General features: G+C 39.7%; 2 non-coding genes across 2 annotated transcripts; both read right to left on the reverse strand.

The window, feature by feature from the left end:
• Window positions 1–2,150: 2,150 nt before the first annotated feature.
• On the reverse strand, window positions 2,151–2,257 carry LOC141676156 (small nucleolar RNA R71). The gene has a single exon (XR_012556761.1). It is a non-coding gene; the product is annotated as a small nucleolar RNA R71 (small nucleolar RNA).
• Window positions 2,258–6,884: 4,627 nt separating this feature from the next.
• LOC141676221 (small nucleolar RNA R71) lies at window positions 6,885–6,991 on the reverse strand. The gene has a single exon (XR_012556822.1). It is a non-coding gene; the product is annotated as a small nucleolar RNA R71 (small nucleolar RNA).
• Between the last annotated feature and the right edge of the window lie 2,556 nt (window positions 6,992–9,547).

A 9,547-nucleotide genomic window follows, 5' to 3' on the forward strand; every position in this document is an offset into this window, starting at 1 on the left:
AAATAATATATCAAAATTGTAAGACTGATTTATGTTGAGTGGCATTTATGACACTATATTACAGTCCGTAAAGCTTTGAATTGGTGCATTTGCACTCAAGTTGTTGGTGTTTTAATGTGTTTTCTAGTATTTTTGTATTTTCAGGCATTATCCAGGTAATCAGGTGAATTAACATTATTTTGGTGCTAATTTGGTGTTAGGTAGGTGTTGGTATAAAAGCTCTTGGAAAACCAGCTCGAATCAGCAAGGAAAAATGAAGAAGTCATAATTTTCATCAACAGGTTAGCACGCCAGCGCTGTGATAGCGCGCGGCCGCGCCCAAAGTCCAGAAGCTCAGCGCTCCTGCACTGGTCAAGCGCGCTGCCGCGCCGAGTCGAGAAAAGAAATCCTGATTCTATTGGGCTTTTGATCCAGAAGACTTCTACTCTGCATGGGGCTGCTATATATACATAAATAAGCTCGTTGTTATAAGAAGACATACCATTACACAAGGAGAAGGCGTAAGAAGACCGTTTTAGCACATTTCAACCAAGGCGAAGAAGATCTTGTTTAACTTGTGATCCTTTGTTTATTTGTAACGTTGGATGCTAGTTTTCTTATTCTTGAACCTATACTCTTATTTTGTACTTTGTTTATTATTCACGTATAAAGACTCTGTTTATTATACCATGCTTTCATCGGAACCCACATTGATGATGAGTCCGATTATGGGCTAATCGTTATCGTGGGGTTCTAGCGGATTTATTCATGGATTTATTTAGTTGAATTATTTCGATGCCTTAGTGCGTGGTGATTGTATGATAACCTAGTATTGGTTGTGCGTATTCATCTTATGAGCGTCGCGAACTTATAAGATAGTGTGTTAATTCTTAATGAAGCGAAAGTGAATTTAAGGATTTAGAACTTGCCATGCTAGCATAGGTTCATGCGTTATTGTTATGCATGATTCGTAGGTAATTTTAACCATCTTACTTTCCCTATGTAATCATGATAGATAACTTGTGCATTAAACCGTTATGTTGTCAAATTCTATAGACATATAGGGTCTCAATATCTAATTGGTATCTATTCAGCTTCTATCTCTTTTGTGGATGTTTGGTAGTATGGTATTCGTGCAACGAAAATTGGCGTTTATCAGTTTCGTGTTATCTGATTAGTGTCATCACCATTACATGCTAAAGTTAAGAACAAAAAGGCTATTGAATGAAGTATTTAATGAAGTTAGAATCCCATGTTTGTCATATAAATTTAATTCAACCATTCTTGTTCTCTTAGTCATAATTATTAGTTTAATTCTTAGTTATAAAAAATCTCAATCTGTTAATTATCTTAGCATTGGATAATAACCATATCATTGTTGCATAGGTGCATATTCTTAAATTAACCAAAGAGTCTATGTGGGAACGAATTTGATCTAAATCTTATACCAATTGCGAACGCGTATACTTGCGTGTATTTTAGCACGTTTTTTTTGCCCTAACAAGTTTTTGGTACCGCAGTCGGGGACTCAGTGTTAATCTTTAGTTTATGTGTTTTTGATCAGTGGGCGTTAAAGTTCATTGACTCAGACATTGTTACTTATCTGTTTCCTTGTCTTATATCAGGTACTCTAGCGAGCGTGTATGCATACGCATTCTCGTTCTCTTAAGAGAAATTTGGATCAAGCCGAGGAAGAAGCTGTAGTGGTTCGAACGGAAGTTGTTGAGGATGAAGAGAAGGTAGAAGAAGAAAAGAAAGTCGAGGAACCAGTTGTAGTAATGATGGGAGATCAAGCAGAAATTCATAAGGCTTTGATGGACTATTCCCAGCCTAAGATCAATGATATTCAGTCAAGCATCATGAGGCCAGCCATCTCGGCCAACACTTTTGAGATCAACTCAAGCACGATTCAGATGATACATAACTCAGTTCATTTTGGGGGTTCTCCTACCGAAGACCCCAACTTGCACATCAGGAATTTTATCGAGATCTGTGACACTTTCAAGTTCAATGGTGTGACTGAAGATGCTATTAAACTGTGACTCTTCCCATTCTCTCTGAGGGATAAAGCTAAGTTCTGGTTACATTCTCTACCACAAGGGTCTATCACTACTTGGGAAGATCTTGCTCAAAAGTTTCTCACTAAATTCTTCCCTATGGTGAAGACTGCTACAATCAGAAATGCTCTTACTCAGTTTGCTCAGCAAACTAGTGAATCTCTGTGTGAGGCTTGGGATCGATATAAGGAGATGCTAAGGAAGTGCCCACACCATGGCATGCCTGATTGGATGATTATAAACTGTTTCTACAATGGATTGGGTGCTACTTCTAGACTCATGCTCGATGCAGCATCAAGAGGAGCCTTGTGGGATAAGAGCTACAATGAAGCTTATAAATTTATTGAACAGATGGCTGCTAATGAATACCAGAATCCTTCCCAGAGACTGACTCAGAGAAAAGTAGCAGGAATTCTGGAGTTGGATGTAGCAACTGCTATAGTTGCCCAACTTAAGGCTTTGACGATGAAGGTGGACACTTTGGCTAATTATGGAGTTTATCAAATCACTAGTGTCTGTGAGCTTTGTGCTGGTGCCCATGGGACTGATCAGTGTGCTATCTCTAGTGAATCAGCTCAGTTCGTGAGCAATTTTCAGCGACCGCAACAACCTGTGCCAGCTACCTATCATCCAAACAACCGCAATCATCCTAATTTTAGCTGGAGCAACGCTCAGAATGCGGTTCAACAGCCTTATCAGCAGTACCCAGCTAAGAAGTACAACCCCCTGGTTTTCAGCAACCGCAATATGCACCAAGACAGCAACTCCAGCTACAACAAGCTAATGAAAAATCTAAATTAGAGGAGTTAAAGCTTATGTACAAGAGCCAAGATGTTTCTATCAAGACCTTGGAAAATCAAATTGGACAAATTGCCAATACCTTGCTAAATAGTCTACTTGGTAGACTACCTAGTGACACTGAAGTAGCAGGAAAGAGGGAAGCTAAGGAGCAGGTGAAGGCAATAACCTTGAGGTCTGGGAAGGTTGCGAATACCGAACAAACTCATAATTCGGAAGAAGAAGCTGGGGCTGAAGAAGTAGAGCAGCGGGAAGCAGAAGTGGAACCAAGGAAGACTATTATTGAGCACACTCCTCCTGAGGGTAATACATGGGAGAAACAGATCTATCCTCCACTGCTTTTTCCTAAGCGGCTGCAGAAGAAAAAGATGGATAAGCAATTTAAGAAGTTTCTGGAGGTGTTCAAGAAACTTTATATCAACATACCTTTCGTTGATGCTCTTGAGCATATGCCTAGTTACGCAAAGTTTATGAAGGGTATTCTCTCTCGAAAAGTGAAGCTAGATGATTTAGAGACTGTTGCTCTCACGGAGGAATGCAGCGTTGTGTTGCAACAGAACTTGCCTCCAAAGCTAAAAGATCCTAGAAGCTTTACTATTCTGTGTACAATTGGAAAAGTGTCTTTTGAAAGATGCTTATGTGACTTGGGATCTAGCATCAATCTGATGCCCTTGTCAATCTTTAAGAAGTTGAACTTGCCTGATCCAAAACCGACTTATATGACCTTGCAGTTGGCCGATAGTTCGATTACATATCCTCGAGGTATTGTAGAGGATGTCTTGGTCAAGGTTGATAAACTCATCTTCCCTGCTAATTTTGTAATTTTTGATTTCGAGGAGGATAAGAAGATTCCCATAATCTTGGGAAGACCCTTCTTGGAGACAGGCCGTACTTTGATAGATGTGCAGAAGGGTGAGCTTACAATGTGAGTGCTGGATCAAGATATAACTTTTAATGTGTTCAATGCTATGAAATTTCCTATAAAAATGAGGAGTGCTTAAAGGTGAAGTTGGTCGACTCTATGGTGACTTCAGAACTTGATCAATTGCTAAGGTCGGATGCCTTAGAGAAGGCCTTGTTGGGGATTTCAGATAGTGAAGATGACGAAGTTAAAGAGCAATTGCAATATCTGAATGCTTCTTCTTGGAAGAGGTAGATTGATATGCCTTCCGAATCTCTTGGAATGTAGGAATTGAACAAAGCTCCTAAATGCCTCAAGCCATCTTTTGAGGAAGCTCCTACTCTTGAGCTTAAACCTTTACCTGAACATTTGAGTTATGCTTTTTTAGGTGATGCATCTACTCTGCTGTGATTATTGCATCTGACCTTTCAGGTAGCGATGAGGAGAAACTCTTAAGGATTCTAAGAGAGTTCAAATCAGCAATCAGGTGGACCATAACAGATATTAAGGGAATCAGCCCTTCTTTTTGCATGCATAAGATTCTACTAGAGAAAGGTAGCAAGCCCACGGTTGAGCAGCAAAGAAGACTTAATCCAATCATGAAGGAAGTAGTAAAGAAGGAAATTCTTAAGTGGCTGGATGCATGGATTATCTATCCCATTTCTGACAGTTCTTGGGTGAGTCCAGTTCAGTGTGTACCGAAGAAATGAGGTATCACAGTTGTTGCTAATGAAAAGAATGAGCTCATTCCTACTCGAACAGTCACAGGCTGGAGAGTTTGTATGGACTATAGGAAGCTGAACAAGGCCACTAGGAAGGATCACTTCCCTCTACCTTTCATTGACCAGATGCTCGACAGGTTGAATGGTCACGAGTACTACTGTCTTCTGGATGGCTATTCGGGTTATAATCAGATTTGTATCACTCCAGTACATCAGGAGAAGACTACCTTCACTTGTCCATTTGGTACTTTCGCCTTCAGACGAGTTTCTTTTGGTGTGTGTGGTGCACCGGCCACATTTCAGAGATGTATGATGGCCATCTTTTCTAATATAATTGGCCAGAATGTGGAGGTATGTTGAGTGGCATTTATGACACTTTATTACGCTCCGTAAAACTTTGAATCGGTATAAATGTGCTCAAGTTGTTGGTATTTTAATGTGTTTTCTAGTGTTTTTGCATTTCAGGCATTATTCTAAGAATCAGGTGAATTAGCATTGTTTTGTTGCTAATATGGTGTTAGGATGATGTCCAAAGAATAAAGTCCCGGAAGCCTACTCGATTGCAGCGGGAATTAAAGAAATTCAGAAGTTTTTCCAGAAGCACGGCACGCCCGTGCTGGTCTAGCGCGCGGCCGCGCCGGGTCGGGATTCCAGAATCCTGATTCTAATTGATTTACAATTGGAGGACTTCTATCTTGCATGGGCTTCTATCTATACTTAAATAAAGGAATTTTCTAGAGAGACGGATATATCAGAGGACAAGGAGAGCCGTAAGAAGACCGTGCTAGCACGATTCAACGAAGACGAAGAAGATCTTGTTTTTACTTGTGAATCTTTGTTCTAAGTTGTAACTTGGATGCTAGTTTTCTTATTCGTGAACCTTACTATTGTTTCGTACTTGGTTTTAGTATTTATTTAGTATAAAGACTACGTTTATTATACCATGCTTTCATTAGAACCCACGTTGATGATGAGTCTGATTGTGGGCTAATCGTTATCGTAGGGTTCTAGCGGATTTATTTATGGATTTCTTCAATTAATTTATTTCGATACCTTAGTGTGTGGTGATTATATGATAACCTAGTATTGGTTGTGCTTATTCGTCTTATGAGCGTCGTGAACTTATAAGATAGTGTGTTAATTCTTAATGAAGCAAAAGTGAATTTAAGGGTTCAGAACTTGACATGCTAGCATAGGTTCATGTGTTATTTTTATGCATGATTTGTAGGTAATTTTAACCATCTTACTTGCCCTATGTAATCATGATAGATAAGTTGTGCACTAAAACGTTATGTTGTCAAATTCGATAGACGTATAGGGTCTCAATATTATTGGTGTCTATTCAGCTTCTACATATTTTGTGGATGTCTGGTAGTATGGTATTCGTGTAACGAAAGTTGGTGTTTATCAGTTTCGTGTTATCTGATTAGAATCATCACCATTATATACTAAGGTTAAGAACAAAAAGGCTATTGAATAAAGTACTTAATGAAGTTAGAATCTCATGTTTGTCATATATATTAATTCAGCCATTCTTATTCTCTTAGTTATAATTGTTAGTTTAATCCTTAGTTATAATCAAAAACCCAAATTGTTATTCGTCTTAGCATTAAATAATAGCCATATCATCGGTGCATAAGTGCATAAATTAATTAGTTAACCAAAGTCAGTCTCTGTGGGAATGAACTAGAAATAATTCTGTATTACTTGCGAACGTGTATACTTGCGTGTATTATTAGCGCATGTTTAGCGACTAACAAGTTTTTGGCGCCGCTGCCGGGGACTACACTGTTAATTTTTTGTTTATTTGTTTATCATCAGTGATCGTTAAATTTCATTGACTCGAACATTGTTACTTATCTGTTTCTTGTCTTATTTAAGGTACTCTAGCGAGCGTGTATGCATACACGTTCGTGGTCTCGTAAGAGAATTCTGGATAAAGCCGAAGAAGAAGTTGTAGTGGTTCGAAGAGAAGTTTTTGAGGACAAAGAGAAGGTAGAAGAAGAAGAGAAAATCAAGGAACCAGTTTTAGTAGTGATGGGAGATCAAGCAGAAAATCATAAGGCTTTGATGGACTACTCTCAGCCTATGATCAATGATATTCAGTCAGGCATCATCAGGCCAACCATCTCGGCTAACGCTTTTGAGATCAAGTCAAGCACGATTCAGATGATACAGAACTCGGTTCAGTTTGGAGGTTCTCCTACTGAAGACCCCAACATGAACATCAGGGATTTCATCGAGATATGTGACACTTTGAAGTTAAATGATGTGACTGAAGATGCTATCAAGCTGCGACTCTTCTCATTTTCTCTAAGGGATAAAGCAAAGTGCTGGTTACATTCTCTACCACCAGGGTCTATCACCACATGGGAGGATCTTTCTCAAAAGTTTCTCACTAAATTCTTCCCTAGGGCGAAGACTGCTACAATCAGGAATGCTCTTACTCAGTTTGCTCAGCAAACTGGTGAATCTCCGTATGAGGCTTGTGATCGATATAAGGAGATGCTAAGGAAGTGCCCACACTATGGCATGCCTTATTGGATGATTATAAATTGTTTCTATAATAGATTGGGTGCTACTTCTAGACCCATGCTCGATGCAGCATCAGGAGGAGCCTTGTGGGCTAAAAGCTACAATGAAGCTTATGAATTGATTGAACTGATGGCTGCTAATGAATACCAGAATCCTTCTCAGAGATTGACTCAAGGAAAAGTAGCAGGAATTCTGGAGTTGGATGCAGCAAGTGCTATAGTTGCCCAACTTAAGGCTTTGACGATGAAGGTGGACACTTTGGCTAAATATGAAGTTAATCAAATCACTAGTGTCTGTGAGCTTTGTGCTGGTGCCCATGAGACTGATGAGTGTTCTATTCTAGTGAATCAGCTCAGTTCGTGAGCAACTTTTAGCGATCGCAGCAACCTGTGCCAGCCACTTATCATCCCAACAACCGCAATTATCCTAATTTCAGCTGGAGTAATACTCGAAATGTGGTTCAATAGCCTTATCAGTAGTACCCAGCTAAGCAGTACAACCCCCATGTTTTTCAGTAACCACAATATGCAACAAGGCAACAACTTCAGCTGTAACAAGCTAATGAAAAATCTGAATTAGAGGAGTTGAATCTTATGTGCAAGAGTCAAGTTGTTTCTATCAAGACCTTGGAAAATCAAATTGGACAAATTACCAATGCCTTGCTAAATCGTCAACCTGGTAGATTACCTAATGAGCAGGTGAAGGCAATCACTTTGAGGTCTAGAAAGGTTGCGAATCCTGAGCATACTCAAGTTTCGAATGAAGAAGCTGGGGCTAAAGAAGAAAAAGGGCAGAAGTGGAACTAAGGAAGACTACTGTTGAGCACACTCCTCCGGAAGGTAATACAGGGGAGAAACAGATCTATCCTCCACCGCCTTTTCCTAAGTGGTTGCAGAAGAAATAGCTGGATAAGCAATTTAAGAAGTTTCTGGAGGTGTTCAAGAAACTTCCTATCAACATACCTTTCGCTGAGGCTCTTGAGCAGATGCCTAGTTACGCGAAGTTTATGAAAGGTATTCTCTCTTAGAAAGTGAAGCTAGATGATTTAGAGATTGTCACTCTCACGGAGGAATGCAGTGCAGTGCTGCAATAGAAGTTGCCTCCAAAGCTTAAAGATCCAGGAAGCTTCACTATTCAATGCACTATTGGAAAAGTGTCTTTTGACAGATGCTTATGTGACTTGGGAGCTAGCAGCAATCTGATGCATTTGTTAATCTTCAAGAAGTTGAATCTGCCTAATCCAAAACCAACTTATATGACTTTACAGTTGGCCGACCATTCTATTACATATCTGCGAGGTATTGTGGAGGATGTCTTGGTCAAGGTTGATAAACTCATCTTCCTTGCTGATTTCGTAATTCTTGTTTTCGAGGAGGATAAGAAGATTTCCATAATTTTTGTCAGACCTTTCTTGGAGACTGGCCAAACCTTGATAGATGTGTAGAAAGGTGAGCTTACAATGCGAGTGCTGGATCAGGATGTAACTTTTAATATGTTCAATGCTATAAAATTTCCTACAGAAAATGAGGAGTGTTTTAAGGTGGAAATGGTCGATACTGTGGTTAATTCTGAACTCGATCGATTGCTAAGGTCTGATACCTTAGAGAAAGCCTTATTGGGGTATTATGATAGTGAAGATGACGAAGGTGATGAGAACTTGCAATAACTGAATGCTTCTCCCTGGAAGAGGAAGATGGATATGCCTTTTGAATCTCTTAGAATGGAGGAATTGAACAAAGCTCCTAAACGCCTCAAGCCATCTTTTGAGGAAGCTCCTACTCTTGAGCTTAAGCCTTTACCTGAACATTTGAGGTATGCATTTTTAGGTGATGCATCTAATTTGCCGGTTATTATTGCATCTGACCTTTCAGGTAGCGACGAGGAGAAGCTTTTGAGGATTCTAAGAGAGTTCAAATCGGCAATTAGATGGATGATAGTAGATATTAAAGGAATCATCCCTTCTTATTGCATGCATAAAATTCTGCTAGAAGAAGGTAGCAAGCCTACGGTTGAGCATCAAAGAAGACTTAATCCGATCTTGAAGGAAGTAGAGAAGAAAGAAATTCTTAAGTGGCTGGATACATGGATTATTTATCCCATTTCTGACAGTTCTTGGGTTAGTCCAGTTCAGTGTGTACCGAGGAAGGGAGGTATCACAGTTGTTGCTAATGAGAAGAATGAGCTCATTCCTACTCGAACAGTCACGGGATAGAGAGTTTGTATGGACTACAGGAAGCTGAACAAGGCCACTAGGAAGGATCACTTCCCTCTGCCTTTCATTGACCAGATACTTGACCGGTTGTCTGGTTCTAGTCACGAGTATTACTGTCTTCTAGATGGTTATTCGGGTTACAATCAGATTTGTATCGCTCTAGAAGATCAGGAGAAGACTACCTTCACTTGTCCATTTTGTTCTTTCACCTTCAGACGAGTTTCTTTTGGTCTGTGTGGTGCACCAGCCACATTTCAGAGATGTATGATGGTCATCTTTTCAGATATGATTGGCCAGAATGTGGAGTTGTATATGGATGACTTCTCTGTATTTGGCAGTTCTT

Source organism: Apium graveolens, chromosome 7, assembly GCF_009905375.1.
Source record: "Apium graveolens cultivar Ventura chromosome 7, ASM990537v1, whole genome shotgun sequence".
NCBI lineage: Eukaryota > Viridiplantae > Streptophyta > Magnoliopsida > Apiales > Apiaceae > Apium > Apium graveolens.